The sequence below is a fragment of the Rattus norvegicus genome, chromosome 13 (assembly GCF_021556685.1).
Source record: "Rattus norvegicus strain SHRSP/BbbUtx chromosome 13, alternate assembly SHRSP_T2T, whole genome shotgun sequence".
Lineage (NCBI taxonomy): Eukaryota > Metazoa > Chordata > Mammalia > Rodentia > Muridae > Rattus > Rattus norvegicus.
Genome location: NC_141546.1, coordinates 100,314,413 through 100,336,749, shown reverse-complemented (window position 1 = coordinate 100,336,749; position 22,337 = coordinate 100,314,413). Strand labels below are relative to the sequence as shown.

Here is a 22,337-nt window from a genome sequence, read left to right as displayed (position 1 = left end):
TGGTGTGTGTGTGTGTGTGTGTGTGTGTGTGTGTGTATGTGTGTGTGTTGTGTGTGGTGTGTGCGTGTGTGTGTGTATGTGTGTGTGCATGTGTGTGTCTGTCTGTGTATGTCTGTGTGTGTGCCTCTGTGTGTGTGTGTGTGTGTGTGTGTGTGTGTGCATGTGTGTATGAACCTGTTTTCTATGGGCTTTCTTCCTAGAATGTACACCATCTGCTGGCAGCTTTTAAATGCAGGTCAAGGTCAGTGAACAGTGAATATTACATAATCATGGAGGGATAGTTTTGTCCTCTGATATCAAACTGAGATACAAAACAACATATAATTTACAACAGCCTATAGCACTGGCCTTGTTGCTAGTGTGGATCAAAAGCACATGTCATCTAATTCCATAAATCAATCATGATCTATTGTTTTTGCACGATAAACGGAATTCTATTGACTTGGAGGAATTTATTTTCTGTGTTTAAAGCTTTAAAGAGTCCAAGTTTTGGGCTAGGAAGATGGCTCATTGGGTGAGACCTTTGCTACACAAGTATGGGGACCAGTGTTAAGATTCCCAGCACCCATAAAAATGTCCAGGATGCCTGTAATCTCAGGACAGTGGAGGTAAAGACAAGGGATCTACAGGTGAGCTGACTCCCTAGATGAGTTGAATTGGTGAGCTCGGGAAGAGACCCTGACTCAATAAACACAGTGGCCAGCAACTGAGAAAAATACCTCCTAACCTCTGGCCTATCTACACATACACATACACATACACATACACAGACACAGACACAGACACAGACACAGACACAGACACAGACACAGACACAGACACAGACACAGACACAGACACAGACACAGGCACAGACACACACACACACACACACACACACACACAGAAACACACACACACACACACACACACACACACACACAGAGGCTCACCTGTGCAAGTAAGTCCACACACATGTGAGTATATATACATATACACAGTACACAAAAAAGCTTAAATTTACATTTTATTAATACTATAAATAATAAAATTGTATGTCTTATACCTGACGATGGTGACTATTTAATTTCAGTTCTGAGAAACATGACCATGGTAGAAAGCCTCTACGGTATTTCCAGCTTAACCTCATTGTGTATTGTAGACGTGAGCATTCTGTAACAAAATGTTTGGTTTATCATTATGGACCAAATTGCCAAATCAATGTTTCATTGTTGGGAGACAAATAGTATATTGTCCTTGGTTTGATTTAGCTTGCCACCCCCAAAGGTCAGATAAGTATCAGAATTACATCAGAACTGTTCCAACTTCTGCAGTGTGTGATCCAACTCTGACCAGCTCGTGAAAAGCACAGTAGCCTCTCCTTACTTCCCACTTCCACTCTAAAAACCATGACTCCACAAAATCCTTACAAACGAAAGTCTGGAGGCCTGGTGTCTGCCCCCGCCCCCATCCAAATTAAAAATTGCTATTATGTTTTAGCTGGATTAACGTTCTTATCTGAAAGATCTTGTCTTCTCATCTGAAGAAAGCTTAGCCTTAGAACGGTGGTGTCCTGCTGCTGTTGGGTCTTGCTTTCTTCTGCTTTCCTGGATCCTCCCTGGCAGCCATTCCGCTCTCTGCTTCATCTAGACGCGTGTCCTCTTTTGATGCCCTGCGCGGGTCACACCTGTTCCATTCTCACTGACCTCTGCCTCTTCTGAGCAACCTATAGTACTTATTTTTATCATGACGCTTACCAAACACCTGGCAGCCAAGGAAGGGAGGATTTGTTTGGGCCCACAACTTGGGGGGATTCAATCTATCATGGAGGAGATAAGTGGGGTGGGGTAGGCAGCTCTGAGGCAGGGGTCCATGACGGTGTGAACTTGCTTCTGATTTGCTGAGACATCTCAGGTCACCCTGCACAGGAAGCAGGTGCAGCATAGGCTTAGGTTATGAGAATCACTGCTCCTGTTACCCCTGGGAGCCACTCCGCTAGGCTCCACCTCCTCAAGGTCATACAACAGTACGGCTAGCTGGGGCCCAAGCATTCAAACTTATGGGCCAGTGGGGGATGCTTCACATCCAAGCCATGAAGGTCCTACTGTTGTTTTGTATTTCTCAAGGTTTCCTTTCACACAATAGATACACATTTTGCATTCCTTGTATTCCGGACAGTTACAGGTGGTGACTTTGAAAGAGTAGGGGAAAAACACACAATCTTATTCTCTTGGGACATACCTCCTACTGGAAATAAACAGATATGCACAACATATAGCACTAACGTAGACCACGTGCCGCATGGCTCTAAGGAATGTCCAGAAAGTTGAAGCAGAGAGATAGAGAAAGCCCTGGAAGGGAACATGGTGTAAATCAGGTTGCCTGGGAGCGATGACCTAAAGGTGGTGTTCTCTCTGTTTATTGTCTGACCTCAGGGACATAGATATCAACCTACTTGTCACTCACAGATGTGACTGTCGGTGGACCCTGTCTGACACCTCTACTTTAGTGGTCTAAGAATTCCAAACTCAAGATGATGCTAAGTAAGTGGGGTTCTTCTGTGTAAGCAGAGATGGATCGCAGCACCTGTGCCCTCATATTTTGGTGTAATTACCAAGTTTGCCATAAAGAAAAAGAATTGCTGAAAGTTGAGAAAATCCGTGGAAAATAATCTAAACCATATTTCTTCTTGTATTATTACTTTCTGGTGGCCGTGAAAATGCTTAGAACCTTCCCTGTGTCTCCTGAAACTAAAAGCATTACAAATTCCCAGGTTTGGAAATCTACCCATCACTTCCCTTGGAGACCCAGTCTCTGCTCTGATAATCTACTAACAATCCTGAAATGTATATGTCTAATATTACTCTCCAGGTCTTTTAACCTCCGTGACAGTCGATTTTTCCATTACTGTGACAGAATGCTCGAGATACTCTGCTTATGAAGACGAAAGTTTCCATGTCTTGGCAGTCCTGTTTCTAATCAGTTGGTACTGTGGCTTTGGACTTATGGTGAGGAAGAACAGAGGAATCAGCAAAATGGCCAAGAAGCAAAACAGCGAGAAACCACAAGTGTCTAAACCCCCTTAAGGCCATACCAATAATGCTTAACTTTCTCCAATCAAGCCCCATCCTCTAAGGTCCCATCACCTCCCAGTAGGGCCACACTGGAGACTGAGCCTATGGCTCTCCAGTATACAGTTTCCCAAGCCCCACCCCCAAAATGTTTTTTATGTAATCCATCCCTTCTCCTAACTCCCTATGTGCAACATCAGAGAACCCCTATCAACCAGGTCAGTCAGAACAACTGCTCTGAACACAGCTCCTTCTGTCTAAGTCATCTTTACCACAGCCAGACACTTTTATCCTCCCTCTGGAATATCTAGCAAACTCACAATGTTGGGGCACAGTCCCTTGACTTTTTCCTGGCGTTAAATAGGACAGTGGTCACCAGATCCATTCCATGTCCCTTTGAGAGTCAGAGCCACGTATGCATTCTCTACTCAGAGAAGTCCCCAAAACTTTCATTATACATACACATCCTGTGCCCAGTGTAAGGCCCAAACATGAGTTACATTAGAAAATAACTTGCTTTAGCCAGCTAAGTGTATTTCCAGAAAGTCACACTCCAGACCAAATTAGCAAAGTCAAAAGTAATTCAGGTGGGATCCAGAATTATAACTTTTTCCTGTTGCTGGAGCTCTGGACAATTCAGTCAGGAAGAGGTTGTAGTGGGAAGGAGAAAGAAGTGGAGAAAGCATTCCATCTCTCTCTTTTTCCAGAGATTAACTAGAGAGAGGGAAGGCATGCTGACTGAAGAAGGAAAAAAAGGAGAAACCGTGAAGCCTGGCTTCCCTTGTGTGGAATCTTGATGCGTTCCTGAGCTTTGTGCCACCCCTATATAGGGAGCTAATCCCTTTGGCCATTGTAGGGACATAAAGCAGACATGTAAGAGGATGGCTCTAAAGGCGACACTACGTGCTGACCCAGCCTGGCAGCACTGGTCCCCTAAACACAGTTGCCTTCTGGCACCACATGCCTCAACTGAGATGCTTGACTGTTCTGTCTAAAGCGTAAACGTTTGGCATGAGAAGTGGCAATCTGGCATTTTTTTGATGCTCATATGTGTAAAAGCTGGAGAGCTGCAGAACACTAGAAGTCCTCAATTGGTGTCCACTCTGGAATATTTGGCCCAGAAAAATATCTATTCTCATGCTGCAGGAAGTTGGTTTGCAAAAGGAAGGCTGAACCAGAGCCAGAGAGCAAGCGCTGTTGGCCAGCACACAGAAGAAATGTGATCTTGGCTACACAGGCATCGCTCTCAAAGTTATTTGCAGCTGCCACGACACATCTCTAAGATGCTAATATGCGGAGCTGCTCTTTAGACATTCCAAGAGAGGGAGACAAATCTCAGATGTTTACGTTTAGACCTTATGTACTGAGATGGGACAGGAGACACGTAAACACTGCAGATGGGGCAAGGCAAGACATGTGAAGCCCTGGTCAAGTTAGAATACACTCGAAAGATCCAGAGCAAAGGCAGAAAATTGAATTTCCATAGGAAAGTGGTGTTTATTATTATTCCGCTTAACCATGTGAGATTTTACTGGGAAATGCATTGTCTTAGAAGCAGATGCTGAAGTAATACGTAGCCTTAATTATACATTAGGTGTCCTCAAAAGAGGGAAGTAGTTATAGCTTACCACAGGAGAGCTGGTGGTTTTCAAGTAAGCATTTCAATAGCTTGATTGCTCTGTTCCTTTTTTCCTTACTCTGCCCCCTCTTCTCTCCCTTTCTTCCTCCTCCTCTCTTCCTCTCTCTGTCTCTGTTTTCCCCTTTTCTTTCTTTTTTATTTTTACTGTTTTTGTGAAAGGGTCTTTACCTAGATGCAGTTCTGGACGGTCTGTCACTCACTGATGTAATGTGAACTGTGGCCTCCGATTCGTGGCAGTTCCTCTGTTTCTTTACTTTCGAGTGCTGGGTTTCTAGATGTGCACCACCACAACCAGAAAATGGTTTGGTTTTAAATTCAGAAACTCTGTGTGCCTTATAGTAGATGGCTAAAGAAATTAAATTTCCATAAGAACACAGGAAATAAGCATAACTCCCATAGAACAAGAGAAGAGAAGGAAAGAAGAAAGGGAGGAAGGGGGAAGGAGAGGGGGAGGAAAAGAGGGAGAGTGGGAGGGAAGAGGGAAGGAGGAAGGCAGGAAGGGAAACATGGAGGGAGGGAGAGAGGGAGAGTGGGAGGGAAGGAGGGAGGGAAGGAGGAAAAGGAAAATGCAAAAGAACAAAGGGAGAGCTTTTTAATTTTATATTTAATTACTTCTATGAGTAGCAGCTCAGAGAGTCACAGGATGTAGTTTACAACGCTGAATTTTACTTCAGGCACTAGGCACAGAGTGAGATGTGGAGTATGTGGGTTAAGTGTTTAAGGATTCGTCAAGCAATTGTTTCTGATTTCCTGGCTGGAACCATGATCCCGAGTTGACAGAGAGAGATGAAGACAGCTGGGATGTTTTGTATGTCCTCACTCCCACTGCAAAAAACACATCTACTGATGTCTCGCTGTTCCTAGGAGGGCCTACTAATGTCCAAAATGCAAGTCATTAGTGAGAGGGATCCTTGGCAGGGATGACTGGCATTTTTACTACTCTCTGGAAAGGTAAAGTGTAACAGCAGACCTTGGCACTGCCCAGGTCAGCATTAACTGTCATCTTGGTGCAGCAGAGAACCCTGAATAAACGTTTGAGTTGAGTATTGGTTTTATGAAGGTTGGTCTGGAGTCCCATTTTGAAGGATTGTCTTGGTTGTTAGTTGATGTGAGAGAGCCCTGGGCAGGTGGTCCTGGGCTGCACTAATCGAGTTGGAAGGCAGCAATTTCCTTGGATTCTCCTTTAAATCCTGACCTAACTTCCTTCAGGATAGATTGTGAAACCCCCAAGTGAGAGCTGAGCAACTCCTCTCTTGCGCTGAGTGGCTTTTGGTCATGGTCTTTCATTACAACAACAGAACTAAGACAGACATGATCTTTCCTAAGGTCAAGTTGCTGTCCCTCATATCTACCATGTGACCTTAGAAGAGTCATTGACCATCTCTCGGCACAGACCCCACCTGCTGTATAATATGTGTAATAACAGTAATGAGCACCGTCATGGCAAACATGAGCACTGAATAGGAGGGCAGTGAGAGGCTCACAGTGGTGTGTGGAACTGTCTATGTCTTCGGTAAATCTTACCTATGACTGTTCTTACCTTATGCTGAAGAACTTGACGGAAAACAAGTGTTAGTAACCTTAGGCAGATTCTGCTTCACTGACATTCATACAAGCGCAGCTGAGCGCGGTCCTGAATGCCGGGTGCTCCCCCCAGATGCTGCTGCTGTTGTTCCTGCACACAAACACATCTTCCAGGCCCCTTTCCTCTTCATTAGAACGAATTTGGCTCTAGCCATGAAGGGTTTGTAGTTCATTGCTGGCATATTGTCTAACGCAATTATCATTACCACCAATCAAAATGACTGAGAACTCTTTAGTAAAGAGACTGAAGACAATGATGCTATTCAACCCTTTGATAGGAGCTGGTGAGCTTTGCTATTTTAATGAAAGCATTCAGGTCTCTCGTCTTCCCCGAATGACCCAGCCTGGAAACAGTGGCCTCTTCTCACTCTTAGTATTTTAATTTTACTTTCAGCTTGGCTACTTTTCTCCATGGCTTGTTTTCTAGAGGTAAATTAAAAGCAATTGATGAATTTCTGCCCAATTTTGGTGGTTGTTTTTAATCATTCATTGAGGATAGAGAACACAAAACAATCACTTGCTCTCTTGGCTAATTTTATGTCGTCCTAAGACAAACTAAGGTCACTCGAGAGGACTCCTTTGAAAAAAATGCCAGCATAAGATCAGGTTATAGGCAGGCAACCCTGTAGGGCATTTTCTTAATTAGTTATTGATGGAGAGGGCCCAGCCCATTGTGAGTGAGAATTGGTAGTTCTGTGTGCTAAAAGAAAGCAGGCTGAGCAAGCTATAAGGAGCAAGTTAGTAAGCAGCACCCCTTCATGGCCTCTGCATCAGCTCCTGCCTCCAGGTTCCTGCCCTGGCTTCCCTCAGTGATGGACTTAACAATATTTAAGATGAAATAGACACTTTCTCTCCCTGTTGCTTTTGGTCAAGGCACTGTATCACAGGAACCCTAACTAAGTGAACCTAATTTAGTAATCCTAAAACACTTAGTGTGTTAGCGAAGGTTCAAGTAAGGTTCAAGTAGGAACTGAAATGCTACATTGTATCACACACACACACACACACACACACACACACACACACACACACACCAGTTTAGCAAGTTTCCCTGGCCACCCAGTGTCACTTAACTGATTAATATATATCTATCTGAGTGGTTATTTTTTTCTTTTATAACAACTAAGTAAACAGCTATCCTATTATATCACTGGTTCACAAAGATAGCTATTTATAATGAAGGAAAAGATGAACATTCTGTGGTAAATGTTATGTTTAATGCCATTTCAAAATATCTCTAAGAATATTTGAACAGATCTGGAAAGATGGCTCACTGGTTAGGAGCACTGGCTGCTCTTCTAGAAGATTTAAGCTCACTTCTCAGCACCCATGCGGTGGCTCACAATCACCTGAAACTCTATATATAGGGCATTTGATACCCCTTCTGCAGCACAGACCAACCAGCAAATACACATACAGATAAATAAAAATAAAAGTTAATGTTTTAAACTAAGGTAGTGGTGACAAAATAAAAATAACAACAAAACCACCACCACCACCAACAACAACAACAACAATAGAAACAGCTAAAACCCTTCTGGTCCAATCACGAGTCTTCAACTAGCACATCAGTCATCAAGAAATGTGAGTCGTAATGATGAGGTCAAAGGTAATCTTTGCTTCTGTGGCTTCTGTGGGAAGACATTGACAGATCAGAGATAATCACGGGGATGATATTCTTACAACCAACTCCATAGGCTCCTTTAGGAGGAAGGAGGCAAACCAAAGGATTTGCTCTGCAAGTCGGAACGGGAAAACTGTTATTAGGGTGCCAGGCTAAACTGCTTTGAGAACTGGTGTTGTCACTGGGTTCACTTTTATGACACTATTCAATTTCAAGTTTTAAGAGCATAGTCACAAAATCATTTATATATTTTAACACCACCCCCACATAGCTTAGTCCCAGCCCTCATATGACAGTACAAAGCCCAAGGTACAGTCACTGTGATTCATTCAAAACTGTGTGGTTCAATAGACTAACACTTTTTCAACTGATGGGAACAGCTCTGCTGTTTTATAAGTATTTATGACACGGAATAGACGTAGCAAAACAAGACACTAGGGAATCTTTACGGCCATTTTCTGTGTGAATGCTAATAATAACCAAATATATGCGTGAGAAAGAATTGTTTGTCTAAAGTTAAATCTGCTTTGGTAAAACCACAATAAAAAATACACACACAGGTAACAAAGCTCAATTGAACAGTTATGCAAATAATTTTGTCTCTCATACTAACTCCTTGCCTGGCCTTATAAAGTAATTGAGTCTAACACATGCCTAAAACACCTTTGCAGAATGAGCTGAAGACCGCAGTGTAGATGCTACTGGGGAAGAGAAGAACTGTGGGTCGTGCCACCAAACTCCTTAGGATGAAGGATGCTTTTGTCACTGATATAAGTCATTCAGATCGCTTGGTGCTGAGGCTGCTAAGGGTTGTGGGAAGTCACAGCTCCTTGGGGGATTTTCTGCTGCTGTGGCTGGCTCACGGGGAAGGTTTCACTAATGAGCTCTCTGTTTAAGAACTGAACTTAAACTTGGGTGGATACCGAGTGGGATAGGATCTTGAGGGACTTGGGAGAGGGGGAAAATAAGATCGAGTATATTTAAGTTTAAAAAATGTTGAAAAAAATAAAAATTGAAAAGGAAGGGCTGAGTACAGCAGTGTGCCCATGTCACATCGGTGATTTATCTCATTTGCTTGCTTTTGCATCGTGTGTGTGTGTGTGTGTGTGTGTGTGTGTGTGTGTGTGTGTGTGTCTATATGTGTATTTGTGTGTGTGTCCATGAGGGAGAGTCTTTAAAATAATTTGTAATTTACTTACATTTTGACTTTTAAAAGCAGAAAAGACTGGCCAGCTATCTGAGGTGAGCAGTATAAGATTCCATTTCTAAGACAGTGATAAAACGCCAGTATTGAATTCTTTAATGACATTTCAGAGTAATTTACACCAAAATTTGTTAGTTTAATTTTACTTCCTTAGAGGGAGTAATTATAAGACTAAATTAAAACACACACGAGCAAAAACTCCTGACAAACTGGGGTAGGGTTTCCAGGGAGAAACGCTATCTGAAGAAGACGACTTCCATATCCTCACATGTTATAATATTGCAAATATTATTAATGCTCAAGGTTTGCATCTGTATGAGGAAAAAATAAAGTCATGAGGAGAAATCACAGTTGTTATTATTCCTTGGCTTGTGTTTTAAACACACACACACACACACACACACACACACACACACACACACTCCCTTTCTGCATCTGGCTGTGTTTGATATAGAAGAACCAGTGTCGAGGGATTCTCTGGGACTAAAGTTATATACAGATGTTCAAATTATAAAACTGAAACATGGGAACAATTTTGTTCCTATCCTTAGAGACTGGTCCTGGCTCTCTACTTACAAACAAACTTACCAAATTCCTGATTTAAAAAAAAAAAATTGGTTGAATTTTCCACATGCATCATAACAACTGAGGAATTTTATTCTTGCATCAAACCTGCTGTCAAAAACAACCCTGGAGGGGGGGGACAATAAACAAAAAACAAAGCAAAACAAAACAAAACAAAACAAAAAAACCCAACCCTTGCCTTGTACCCTGTGTTTTGTTCAATGCGAGCTGCCTGAGGTCCCTGGGGCAAGCGTTCATTGTTTGACTGGACCACTTCAGACCACAGAGAAAAGAAGCTCTGTGACCAGGCAGAACTGGCTGACTAAGGGGCAGAGACATGAAGCTAGTCCAGAGGGAAGAGAGAGAGAGAGAGAGAGAGAGAGAGAGAGAGAGAGAGAGAGAGAGAGAGAGAGAGAGAGAGAGAACTATGTTGAAGTGATGTAAAAGCAAAGGAAAATGGGAGTTCGGCAGCCAACAGCCATTGGGAAGAAAGCAAAGTTCAGGACTGGAGTCGTCCAGATGGGTCTGCAGCTGCTCACAAAAACAGTAAGGTTTCCTGCCCTCTTTCTTGCCACCGCCATGCCATCTTGACTGAGGAAGAACTGGAAATTCCGAGGCTACGTGAGCCACGGCCAGGGTCACATGGGTAAGCACCGCAAACACCCAGGAGGGCCCGGGGATGCTGGAGGCATGCGTCACCACAGGATCAACTTTGACAAATATAACCCGGGTAGCTTCGGGAAAGTTGGGGTGAGGCATTACTGCTTGAAGAGGAACCAGAGCTTCTGCTTGGCTGTCAACCTGGATAAATCATGGACGTTGGTCAGCGAGCAGACACGGGATAATGCAACAAAAAACAAGACCGGGGCTGCTCCCATCATGGATGTTGTGCTATTGGGATGCTACAGAGTCCTGGGGGAGGGGAAGCTCCCTGAGCGACCTGTCATCGTGAAGGCCGAAGTCATCAGCAGAGGAGCTGAAGAGAAAAGGGTGCTGGAGGTGCCTGTGTCCTGGAGGCTTAAAGCCACTTCGGAGGTTAATTAAGTGCTAACATTAAAAAAAAAAAATAAGGTTTTTCTTCCTTCTCTCAGAGTGGGAACAGTGTCAAGACAAACGCACTTGAACAAGATTGTTGCCAGGGGCAAGCAGGATAGCTCAGTGGGTGAAGAGCTTGGCAGGCAAAACATGGGGACCGGAGTTCAGAACCCCAGCCGGTAAGAAGAAGTCAGGTACCGAGTCATTCACTGCACTGAGGAGCGGAGCTCCGTAGTTGCGTGGAGTCTTACAGACCATTTAGATGAATTGGTGAATTCCAGTGTCCGGCGAGGAGGGAATCACAAATCTGGGTGGAGGAGGTCTCGTGCCCTCCCGATGCAGAAATATGCTGCAATGTTATACAGATCAACATTCCCAAACTGTTCCTTTCTCTGCCTGCCCATGTGGTTCATCTGCCCTGTGCAATCTCAGAACAAAGACAAAAAAACCTCCCAGGCCGGTTGTAAAGGCTTCATTCACTGAGGCTGGCCCCAGGGCTAAATGGGTGAGTCCTGCCAGCCATCAAACCCAGCCTGTAAACATGTGCGGCAATTCTCTAAGCAAATTGGTTCCTTAATATGGTAAAATCTGAGCAGCCAAGGGGAAAAACTGGTGATCTCATAGCCCAAAAGATGACGGAGTCACAGCCCCGTATTCCTGAAAAGCACCCAGGCTTCCGTTCCTGATCTCTAAGGATGGAGCAAACAGGAGAATCGGTGGGGCTTGCTATTCAGCGCTCACTCTCAACCAACCCTTTCTCCTGTGAGGGAGAGAGAGCACAGTGGTTTAATTCACAACTTATAGGATTTTTTAAAAATACTAAACCATTCAAATGTTTTCTATATTAACCAGCGTATCTAGAGATCCGCAGGGATAAATAAACGCAGTGAGCTGGCAGGGGCCTTCGGTGGCATAATGACTGCCAGTTATACGCAGTAAACAAAACACAATACCCACTGCAAGCTCAGGAGATCGCCCGGTCACGCGGGGCATAAGTCATTAGCTGAATGACTCCAGCAGCAGTGGCTCCGAAGCAAAATTAAGCCGACGGTTCCCCCTGTGGCTATTATGAAGAATTGTAATGCTGGCATAAATAAAGAAATAACCAGAGAAGAAGGCTTTGTTGTGCCTTGGAAATGATTGAAAGCTAACGTCCAACAAATAACTGTGCAGCCCAGCTCTCACCTCTGGGAAACTCTGCGCAGGGGTGGGGGCTGGGAGAAGAGAATTCCCTACTCCTGTGGACACCGAGATCGGCCTGGCGCCTGCTCCCATGTGCTGTAGGTAGAGCACGGAGCCGCTGACATATTATCAATCTCAAAATGACAAATTTCTCTCAGCTATAAGACAGATACTATTCACTGATTCAGAAAGGAATGCTAAGCTGAACACAGGACAGAGAGAGGACAAACCTCCAGCCAGGCTCTCTCAAAGCTAGGTGGCCAACAACCTGGAAGGGAACAGTTTCCAATTTTGACTTTGGCCACAGGACCCAGCCATATTTTACTGAGAACCAACGTTCATTTAAAAAAAAAAATGAACCAGCTAGTCATTTGTTCCTCTTGGATAAGTGAACTTGGCTATGGGACACGATCACACAAAAAGACTCCCGGGATCATCGTGATCCCTGGCTGTGCTGGGTCAATATCTTGTATTTCTCACTCCAATTTCTTTATCTGTTTTACGAAGTCTTCAATACGGCTTTATCACAATCTCGGAAAAGGAGAGCTCTGGGCGCACTGCTGTGAGCACACAGTCTTATAAACACAGACACATTTGTATCTTTCCACAGTGCCGGGCTTTATTAAATAACAATCAGTTCCCGAGCTATGTTGGTTTTCTTGGCAACATTTGTCAAGTAATCCCCACGTCTCCAGAGAGCTGGCTGAAGAAATGGGTTTTCTTCTAAGCTCAGATCACACATTACAACAGGAATTATACAGTACACACATTCCATAGCAAATATATCTATACTGTGTAGACGTAAAGATTTGTTAGGTTACACATGGCTACCACAAGAATTCCACACTGGACAAATAACAGAGAGAACAGTTCAAATAGGCTGTGTCACCAGTGAAGGCAAACCAAGCTGAAGACCCTGGGATGCTGGGATGTTCCCTGCCTGTTTTCCGTTTAAAGCACACACCAGCAAGTCAGATGACAGGTCAACAGAGTCACCGCCGTCCATGGCAGTGTGATGTGTTCCAGGTGAGGAACTTCCCTCTTTCCTCAGGCTGGGTGCTTTCCTGATATGACTGAAATAAGTTCGTGTGCTATGTCATCTCAATGCACTTTAAGGTAGCACACTTTCTCCTTCCAGGATAAATCATTCCTCAGCCTGTGCCTCATGGGCAGACAGATGATGCCATCTGTACGTAAACTCCCTGCTCAACCGATGTGTACAACCATCCTCCATCTTCAATTTGGAGCCCAAAACTGTTGGTGAAAGGGGTCTCTTGGGGCAGGGCATAGACCACTGTCTTGCACAACTTGGGGTAACTGGAGCGGGGCAAAGCCTAATCTCAACACTAGTAAAGTGTCATCTTTAAAATGTCTCAATGGTAGATTTTTTTTCCAAGTGGCATCTTAACAATATCCACTGGTTTTAGGTTCCAACTACAGGCAGATTTATCTTCCACAGCGCACCATTTGGAAAGTTAGCTACCAGCTTCAGTCTCCCTAAGCAAACTGAGATTATGTCTGATTCGATTGGATAGAGATGCAGACTAGTTCTACAGATGGCTTTCACAGGACAGACACTCCAAAGACTTACATTCCCACGCCCATCCTTCCTTCCCTGCCTCTTTCTATCCTGAGGCTTCAGATGTCATTAACAGTCAGAGCTTGGCAGGTCTGGGTGTAGGTATGATAGCTTTGCCTCTCTGAGTATCTGTATTCTCCTTTGTTAATCTGTCATAAGAAAATGTAAAAGCAAGGTTCGTGACTTCTCGGTCCTTATAGGAATCAGGCTTTTGTTCATGAGTTATGTAACCTACGACCTCGAGTTTCCCTTTAGGGAGGGATGGGATCACTACACCAAGTGTGATTGCGGAACAGAAGTAAACATTTGAATGAAATGGTGAGTGACACATCCAACTTATGCTCAAAGACGGGTCAAGCCAGATTGTAGATAAAATTATGAATAAAACACTGTCCACCACTGCTCCCTGCTCGACTCCCCTAGCCTCTCCCCCTCCCCTTTGCTTTCATGGTTTCCCTTACTTCTTCAAGAGCCCTGGGGATAAATGAGCATCTCCCTCCATGTTCAGCTTTGATTGCTCTCATTGCCTGTGACACTTATGACCAGTTCAGGCTAAGGCCAACAGGACAAATAGGAATGATACCTATTTCAGGCAAGGAATGAGCCAATCCAGCTGCTCCAGAGAGATTGCCAGGGCTCTGCTCCACTGGGCCAAAGGATCTTCTACTCATTCATGCATGGTAGCTGCCAGGTTTGCTGAGGCATACCCATTATCTCAGTACTCAGGAGGGTAAGGAAAGAGGATGGAGAGTTCAAGGCCAATGTGTTACATTCGAAAATCTTGTACCAAACAAAATAAAACCCACAATCAAAACAATAGTTATAACAATAAATGATAATTACCAACAGGAAGTGCTTGAGGTCCTGGTACACTCTACATCACTACCAACAAACAAAAATGAATCTAGTAAGTGCACCCATAAAACGTTGACATCCTTCAAAGCAGATCATGCATCTAATAAGAGTTTAATATCAAAACAAATAAAGGCATTTTATGATATATTAATAAAAACACGCTAGCCCACTTCTAAATTAGCAAAGGATTTTATGGACTTTTCTTCAGAGAAGAAACACAAATGAGTACCAAATACATGAAAATACATGCAATATCATTAATCATTATGAAAATGTAAACCAGATGTGGTGGTGTAATCTCAGAACTCAGGAACTGGAGGCAGAAGAATAAGGAGTCCAGGCCAGCCTTGGCTAAATATTCAGTTGGAGGCCTGGATGTGCTTATGGAGACACTGATCCCATCCCCCACTAAATGGAAAAAAGAACCCACTATCGATCGCATCGGGTCACACTGACATATAATTGCAGTCAGAATGTAAGAAAGAAAAATGGCGAGCCGTAAAGAGAATGTGAGAGTTTCGGTGTCCATGCACTGATAGTCAGAATGCCAGTGTTACACCTCCTTTGAGGAATCATTCATTCCTTCTTTAAGAAGTGAACATAAAGTTTCCATACAACCTCAAAATTCTGGCTAGCTGTTGTAGCACATGGGTTTAGTCCCAGGACTCTGGAAGCAGAGTCAAGTAAGCTTTCAGGAGTTCAAGGCCAGCCAGGTCTAAATGGTAAGTTTGAGGCCATCCAGGGCTACACAGTATCTCATAAACAAAATAACCAACAAACAAATAAATAAAAAACCAGAAACAGCCAAGCAATTCCACTCCTAGGAACACCCACATGACAATGAAATGTATGTCAAGCAAAAGCTCTTGTGCAGATTTTGACAACAGCACTCTGCATCAGAGTCAGAAAAATGAAGCTACTCAAACGTCCATGAGTGGAATACTGAACATCTACCGGACAAACTAAATCCTTGCCAAAAAATTAAGTAGTGATCTGTCTACACTGAGGATGACTTCAAAAACACTGTGCTGAACAAAAGAAGCCATCCACAAAAGCTCAAATGATGCATGATTACAGTCACGGGCATTGTCTGGGAAAGACAGACAGCCTCAAAACAGTGGTCACCAGGAGCAGAACTGAGGACATGACAGTCTGGTTTGCTGATAGACAAGGAGTTCAATTTTAAGATAAAGAGAAACAGTTTTTGGATGAAATGCTGATAATAACGATACAGTTTTATAAATATGTAAGAACCATTGACATGTAATGGGTCTATTTCATAATATGCAAATTATATTTTTAATTTAAAAAGTTTATTTTTTTTTATTTTTTAGTGCCCCAGTTTGTCATTCTTATGTCTTCATGTTTGGACCAAAGTTTAAAAAAAAAATAGTATTTCTTCCAGCTCTGAATCAAGATCCCCACCCCCTTGGTATTATCTTCAGACTTCTAAAATTACTATTTTAATTGTATATGTTTATGTGGTACCATGTGGTCACATAATACATGTACACAGTTTGTGACTATTGCATCAAAATATTTAACATGCCTAACTTTATAAATATCTTACTTGGGACTCTTGATTAACATGTATAATTACACATACTAATGGATCTAGGATGGTAACTCAAAACTCACATACAAGACATGCTCATGGAGATGACCCAATCTTTCCTTCTCCTTCTTGTTAGTGTCTGGGGAGTTTGCTCTCCTCTCTTGTAGATATTCAGGTTTAAAGAGTCCCCATGCAATGGGAAACTAGGACTTAGTACATCTCTCAGTGTTTGGGTGCCATCATCATCAAGCCACCTTGTCCTTTCTGTGTCTAGAATAGCACATTTCATACTTAGAAGTTCACATTGGCTGTAGGCTACCTGAAATATTTCCCAGACAAGAATCTAGGTCATATCTACCAATGTCTTTACCTACCATTTCCAAAAATTATTGTCACTTTTCTGGGAGCATATCCTATGACTCTGCCTTCCCTAAGCCTCCTTGATTACTTATGAATTTATAAAAATGAGATACATTGTAGATGGGGAGATGGTACAATAAGTAAACCCATGTAAACCTGGGCCCAATAGCTCACATCTATCACACCAGGGCAGTGATTGTGATACAGTGAAATGGGAGGCAGAGACAGGAGACACCCTGGAGGCATGCAGGGGAGCTAGCCTGGTATCCACAGATGTGATCAACAGAGAGACCCTATCTCAAACAACATGGATAGGGAGGATCTGAATGCTGTCTCCTGTCCTCCACACAGGCACTGTGGCATTCATGCAACTGCACACGAGGATACAAGGGCCTGAACACACACATGCACACATGCCCGCAGTATGTGCCTTCAGTTTTTGTGTGTATGCTGCCTGAATCCCCCTCTGGAATGCTAGCCTCACCAGGACAGGATGTTGGTTTTGTGTTCCTTCTACCTGAAACAGACGGAGGAAGAAAAGAATAAAGCTAGGAATGCCACCTCATTATTGAAGACCAGAACATCAATGCATTCGCTACATGGACTGCTTTCTGATATTGACCCCATGGCTTTGAGCTCTTCTGCAGCCAAAGCCTTTAGAACTCTCGATATCAGTGGTCTTAACTTCTGCTTTCTCTCTGCTTCATTCACACATCTTTTCCAGCGCTGCTGGGCCAAGCCTAGAAACCTAATCCATATTTCCTCTGAACTGCCTGTTAGATAGCCGGGCTTAGGACTCTAAATGCTGACCTGGAAATAAGTTCTGATCCCTGATATCCTAGTGGCCAAACCAAAGGCTGAAGGTCTTTGCCCTTTCTCCTACTCTTCACTTGAGGCACGTATTTTTGCCAAGCAAAACAGTCTGTTGCATATCCGAAGTCATAGCCTGTGGTCTTAGGAAAAAAGTTAAACAAGAAAGCAGGTTTCTAAAAGAAGACTCTGTGGCCTCACTCCTGATGGTATTTCCATTCTGTCCTAAGTTTGATCTTAAGACATGTTTTTCAGTATCACATTATAGGTCTACATGGAGCCATCCAGATCCTCCTATTCATTTATAGCTGCCTTCCTATATTTTTGAAGCCATCGCGTCACTGGATGAAACCCATTTCATGTTTTTGTTTCTGTTTCAGATCATTGGACTAAAAGAACCGGGTATAATTCATTTTTGAAGATGAATGATTTAGTCACTGCTGATGCAGAAGCGCTGTTGCTACGTCCAGACGCTAACAAGTTGAGGCTCTGGATTGCTTGCAGGGCCTCTCTGGCAGAAAGGAGTATTCATTTTTCTATCATTCACAGCTCAGCACACAGAGCTCATTCATGACTTAACTATCATGGACGCCTTGACTTCAAGATGGCCTCAAATAGATATGCATGTTTGAGGGGAGAGAGGACTGTGGAAAGACTGACATCTGCCTGACCCCCACAAAGCTGCTAGTGATGGAGCTGATGACACTGCACATCTGGATGCTTTGAATCATCCTGATGATTGATTTGAGTTTTCTACTCTTCACCTAGACTCTTGGCACAGCATTATGGAGCTGTGAGATTCACCAGGCTTTAGCATTCTCAGTTCTAAACTACGGTTCACCTTTCTTCTTGGCTGTCCTTACCTGTGACTCCATACATTGTCTTTCGTATGTCAGACCAGCTGTACTGGGCCCCAGACATTAGTTCTTTGACTTTTAGGTTACGCTTCTGGTCCCCTAAGTCACTTTGTGTTTAATCCTCATAGTTTTTATGATGCAGACATAACAAAGAAAGGTAAGGCTAGCAAAGGCCAACCTTCCCCAATGTAGAAATCACCAAGTCTTAATGAATCATTATCTCACTTATGTTTAGTGTTTAAACAGCTCCTGAGCATCTAAATTATAAAATTCCCATCTAATCCTAAAAACTATGTAACAAACTAGTCTCTCCCATTTAGCAAATGCTATATTTCTGGAAAGGTACAGTGATGTCTTGAAGGCTACAAAGATTAGTAAGGCCCATTCATCCTCAAACCAGTTCCATAACATGTAGAAGAAGTGAGTGTAAATTAGGACCAACTTGAAACCGTGGTGTTAAAGAAATGTCCATGGCTAATTTGAAGAGATGAGAGAAATCCAACTCATTAAATTCTTCCAACATGACATACGTTGGCAGGAGAGTGAACAGCAAACATTGTTTATGCTATGGCTCCCTGAGAGCACTGGCAGGATAAATCACAGACTCTCTTTTGTCAACAGTTGAGATCCAAGAAGGGAATTCTTCATTTTGCAACCCAAGCGAACACCACTATGATCATGGCTCCTCCCTTCCCACACACTTCCACAGTGACATAACAGTTCGTTGCACAGTGTTGCATCTATACTCAGACACAAACTCCAAAACGAGCACTCTGGAGTCCATGTGACAGCATAGCATGCCAGAGAACAACCAGCCACCAATATTCTTAGTTTCATGTTGGAAAGAGCCCTTCAGCCTAATCAAGGAAACACACAAAAAAAGTAACGTCAAAGCAAATATACACTTAAATAACTGTAAATTGAAAAGTTCCAAAAATGAATTTCCCTCCCTTTGGAAAAACTTGTTTTGAATTATTTGCTTTTTAAGTTATGTGAGGTCTCCAGGAAAAACACTTGTCTCATAGGAAAAGCAAGAGCACTGTGCTAAAATCGTATTCCCACAGCTCTACCTTACAGTCCTTAGGGTTTAGTCAGAAAGAGCTCTTTATGACTCCACACATCCTCTGCCAAGGAACGGGATTATTCCTTTCACTATGCCTTTTATTATGCCTCTCTTCCTGTCTTAAATATCTTCCCTCTTCCTACCACTAATCCAAACACAAGGCCTAGCTTCAAAGGCCCACTCAAGAGCCACTCAAGGTCCAAAGGGGCACCTGCCTCAGAGGAGGGTGTATTTGAACTGGATCTTGGAGATTATCTAGCTCAAATATTTTCCAACTGTGCAGAGTAGGCCCTTCGGAGCCTTTGGAAGGAGCATTAAAATGGGAAGAGGTGGGAAGAGCAGCCATGTCCATGGAGAGCAGGAGGCTCGCATTCCTTACGATTCCCAGAAAGACAAGGCTTGATAAAAAAGAGCTTTAGGGCATAAAACCCCCAAGTTTTATAAGATAACTGATGTAGAGTACTTTACTCGGCTTGACGAAGAATTAGGGAAGCAGGATGTGCTCGCTAACATCCTCAGATCCGGGACCTCCCACCCCAGATACCCTAGAGGTCAGAGGACAACCGGAAACTGGTCTTTGTCTTTCTTTAGCCTCTTTGCCACTGTGTGTGGCAAGCTAGTAAGCCAGTGAATTTCTGGATTCCCCAGTCTTTATTTTCCATCTGCTGGTGTAGCTTCATCTGGGTTAAGAATCCTCACTACTGCACCTGATTTGGACCTGCATTCTGGGGATCGGAAATTATGTTGCCAGCTTGTGGCCTGGGCATGAGTTCATATCTGCCATTAGATAAAATGGCACTCGGAAAGCCCATTCGAGTCACTGGCTGAAAATATCCCAAGAGGTATCTTCTTAGAAACCATTAAAGTTCACCAATGGTAGTGAGCACAACTGTTTTGCATAAAAAGATTAATCGAGCTTTGAGCTACAGCAGCCATTTTCCAGTAACTCACTAAAATGACGAAAACAAAGGGAAAGAGGAGAGGCACTCGGTCTATGTTCCCTAGGCCTTGTGGGAAACCTGGAGTTGTTCCTTTGGCCACCATACATGCGAATCTACAAGAAGGGTGATACTGTAGACATCAAGAAAATGGGCACTGTTCAAAAAGCAATGCCCGGTAAATATTACCCCAGCAAAACTGGAAGAGTCTACAGTATCACCCAGCATGCGGTGGGCATCATTGTAAACAAGCAAGTTACCGGCAAGATTCTGGCCAAGAGGATCAATGTGCGGACTGAGCACATCAAGCACTTGAAGAGCAGAGACAGCTTCCTGAAGCGGGTAAAGGAGAACGATCAGAAGAAAGAGGAAGCCAAAGAGAAGGGCGCCTGGGTTCAGCTGAAGCACTGGCCTGCGCCACCCAGAGAAGCCCACTTTGTGAGGACTAGCGGGAAGGAGCCTGAGCTGCTGGAACCCATTCCATACAGATTCATAGCCTAATGCCCAAAAAAAGAAATAAAGGACCCAGACTGGAAAGTGTTTTCCAAAAAAAAAAAAAAAAAAGGTGGCTCTGCTTTTCTTTTTAATCTTGTTGTGTTTACAAATTGGCATTTAATGACTAATTTCCCTGTCTGAAATGAGTCTCTGTGTTTTAAGCCTCGACTCTCACTTGGGGAGAGAGCATTCAAAAAATGCATCAAGGTATTTCAACAAGTTAATCTGATTCTCTAATTCTCTTTCAGAACCTTGAACCTGCCTTGGTTCTGATCCTTCGAAAACACTTCCTCTGGCTGCCCTCTGCTTTTAACACACATAGGGAACAGTATGCTTTGTTTGGTTGTTTGGTTGTTTGGTTGTTTGGTTGTTTGGTTGGTTGGTTGGTTGGTTGGTTGGTTGGTTGGTTGGTTTTGGAGGTGGGGGTTGTTTTGGTTTGTCCCCAGGTCCTATCTTTTTGTTCTGTGTTACTTTGTTCTATAGAGTATCCACTATTGCCTTTTCTTTCTGAGTCCTTGATAAGCTATGAGTGGTTTGAATAAAAATGGCCCCCGTAGGCTGGTAGAGAGGAACCCTGTTAAGACGTGTGACCTTGTTGGAGGAAGTGTGTGTCACTGGAAGTAGGCTTTGAGGATTTTAAATGCTCAAGCCAGTCCCAGAGTCACTCTCTCTTCCTGCTGCCTGACGATCAGGATGTGGCACTCTCAGCTACCTCTCCAGCACCTTTCTGTCTGTGTGCCAACGTGTTTCCTGCCATGGCGGTAATAGACTCAGCCTCTGGAAACGTAAGCTTGTCCTTTTCAAAGTTGCTGTAGTTATGGTACCTTTTCACAGCAGTGGAAACCCTAATAAAACAGGTTCTTCATTTCTTTATTCCTGGGTATATGTGACTCTCAAATCAACACTCCTAGGAGTGTTTTTCTCGATAGTACTTCTAGATTGGAGGAAGAGAATGATGTCACGGATTTCAAGCACTTTACGTATGTTCTTCTTTCATGCTACACTCACCTAGAACTTGGCTGTGCTGGCCCATCTATATTATACCCAGGGTCTCTGAATCACTTATTCAAATCTTTCTGGTTGCATCTGACTTCAGGTTTGGGTCACTTCTGGAATTTGAGAATATTCACTTATTGTGGGCAGTGTATGCCCATGGCCAAGGCCTTAGTGAGAACGAGGGTACAGACAGAACTTGAGATTTGGACATGCCTGATCATACAGGCTGGCTTTCCCTTGTGTGAGGCTTGGTGAGAGGAAAGAGAGGAAAGGGGCTTTGCCGAAGCTACCCGCACACTTTGGCACAGATTCTAATGCACACTTGCCTTCAAGACAGTTGGAAAAACATGTTTGTCATGAGGGGATTAGCCTGCATGGCATTAAACATTTTTCAGCATGTTTACAACCTTTGCATCTGTAGCTTGGCATGTGTGGTCCTCCATGTGCGTCGTGAGCTCAGAATCCATTTGGAATCTTGGAAGTGGCCTTTTCAACTTCCTGATAGCATCTTCATGAAAATCTCTCATGCCAAAGAAAACACAGAAAATCCTGTTAAATTTTTCCTTCTCATCTTAAACTGTCTGCCCGTGTTTGGGTCATCTTTTAGTTAATGATACCGCTGTCCACTCAGTTATGCATTAGAATCATGCTCTACCACTGAGCCACACCCCAGCCCCAGAGTCACTCTGCAGTTTACCACCTGCTTCCAAGTTCTGCCACGGCTGATGTCCTTTAATGTCCACTTGAGTCCTCCTGCTTTCCTTCCTTCATCTACTGTCCACATTTTCACTGGAATTAAGTTCACATTCTCGCCCTAGTCTCTACCTCCTCCCAATTACCAGAAAACAAGTCCCTCTTCATCATTTCAAGGGTCTCCAGCAATGACCCTTGCCTCCCCCCACCTTCCTTCCTGTAATTGACTTTATCTCTGATTTTTTTTATAGCCA

General features: G+C 43.4%; 2 pseudogenes; both read left to right on the top strand.

Annotated features, from left to right (window-relative positions):
- The first annotated feature begins 10,244 nt into the window (after nt 1-10,244).
- Rpl27a-ps6 (ribosomal protein L27a, pseudogene 6) lies at nt 10,245-10,687 on the top strand (annotated as a pseudogene).
- Nucleotides 10,688-19,916: 9,229 nt separating this feature from the next.
- Nucleotides 19,917-20,400, top strand: LOC148001867 (large ribosomal subunit protein eL21 pseudogene; annotated as a pseudogene).
- The last annotated feature ends 1,937 nt before the right edge of the window (nt 20,401-22,337 follow it).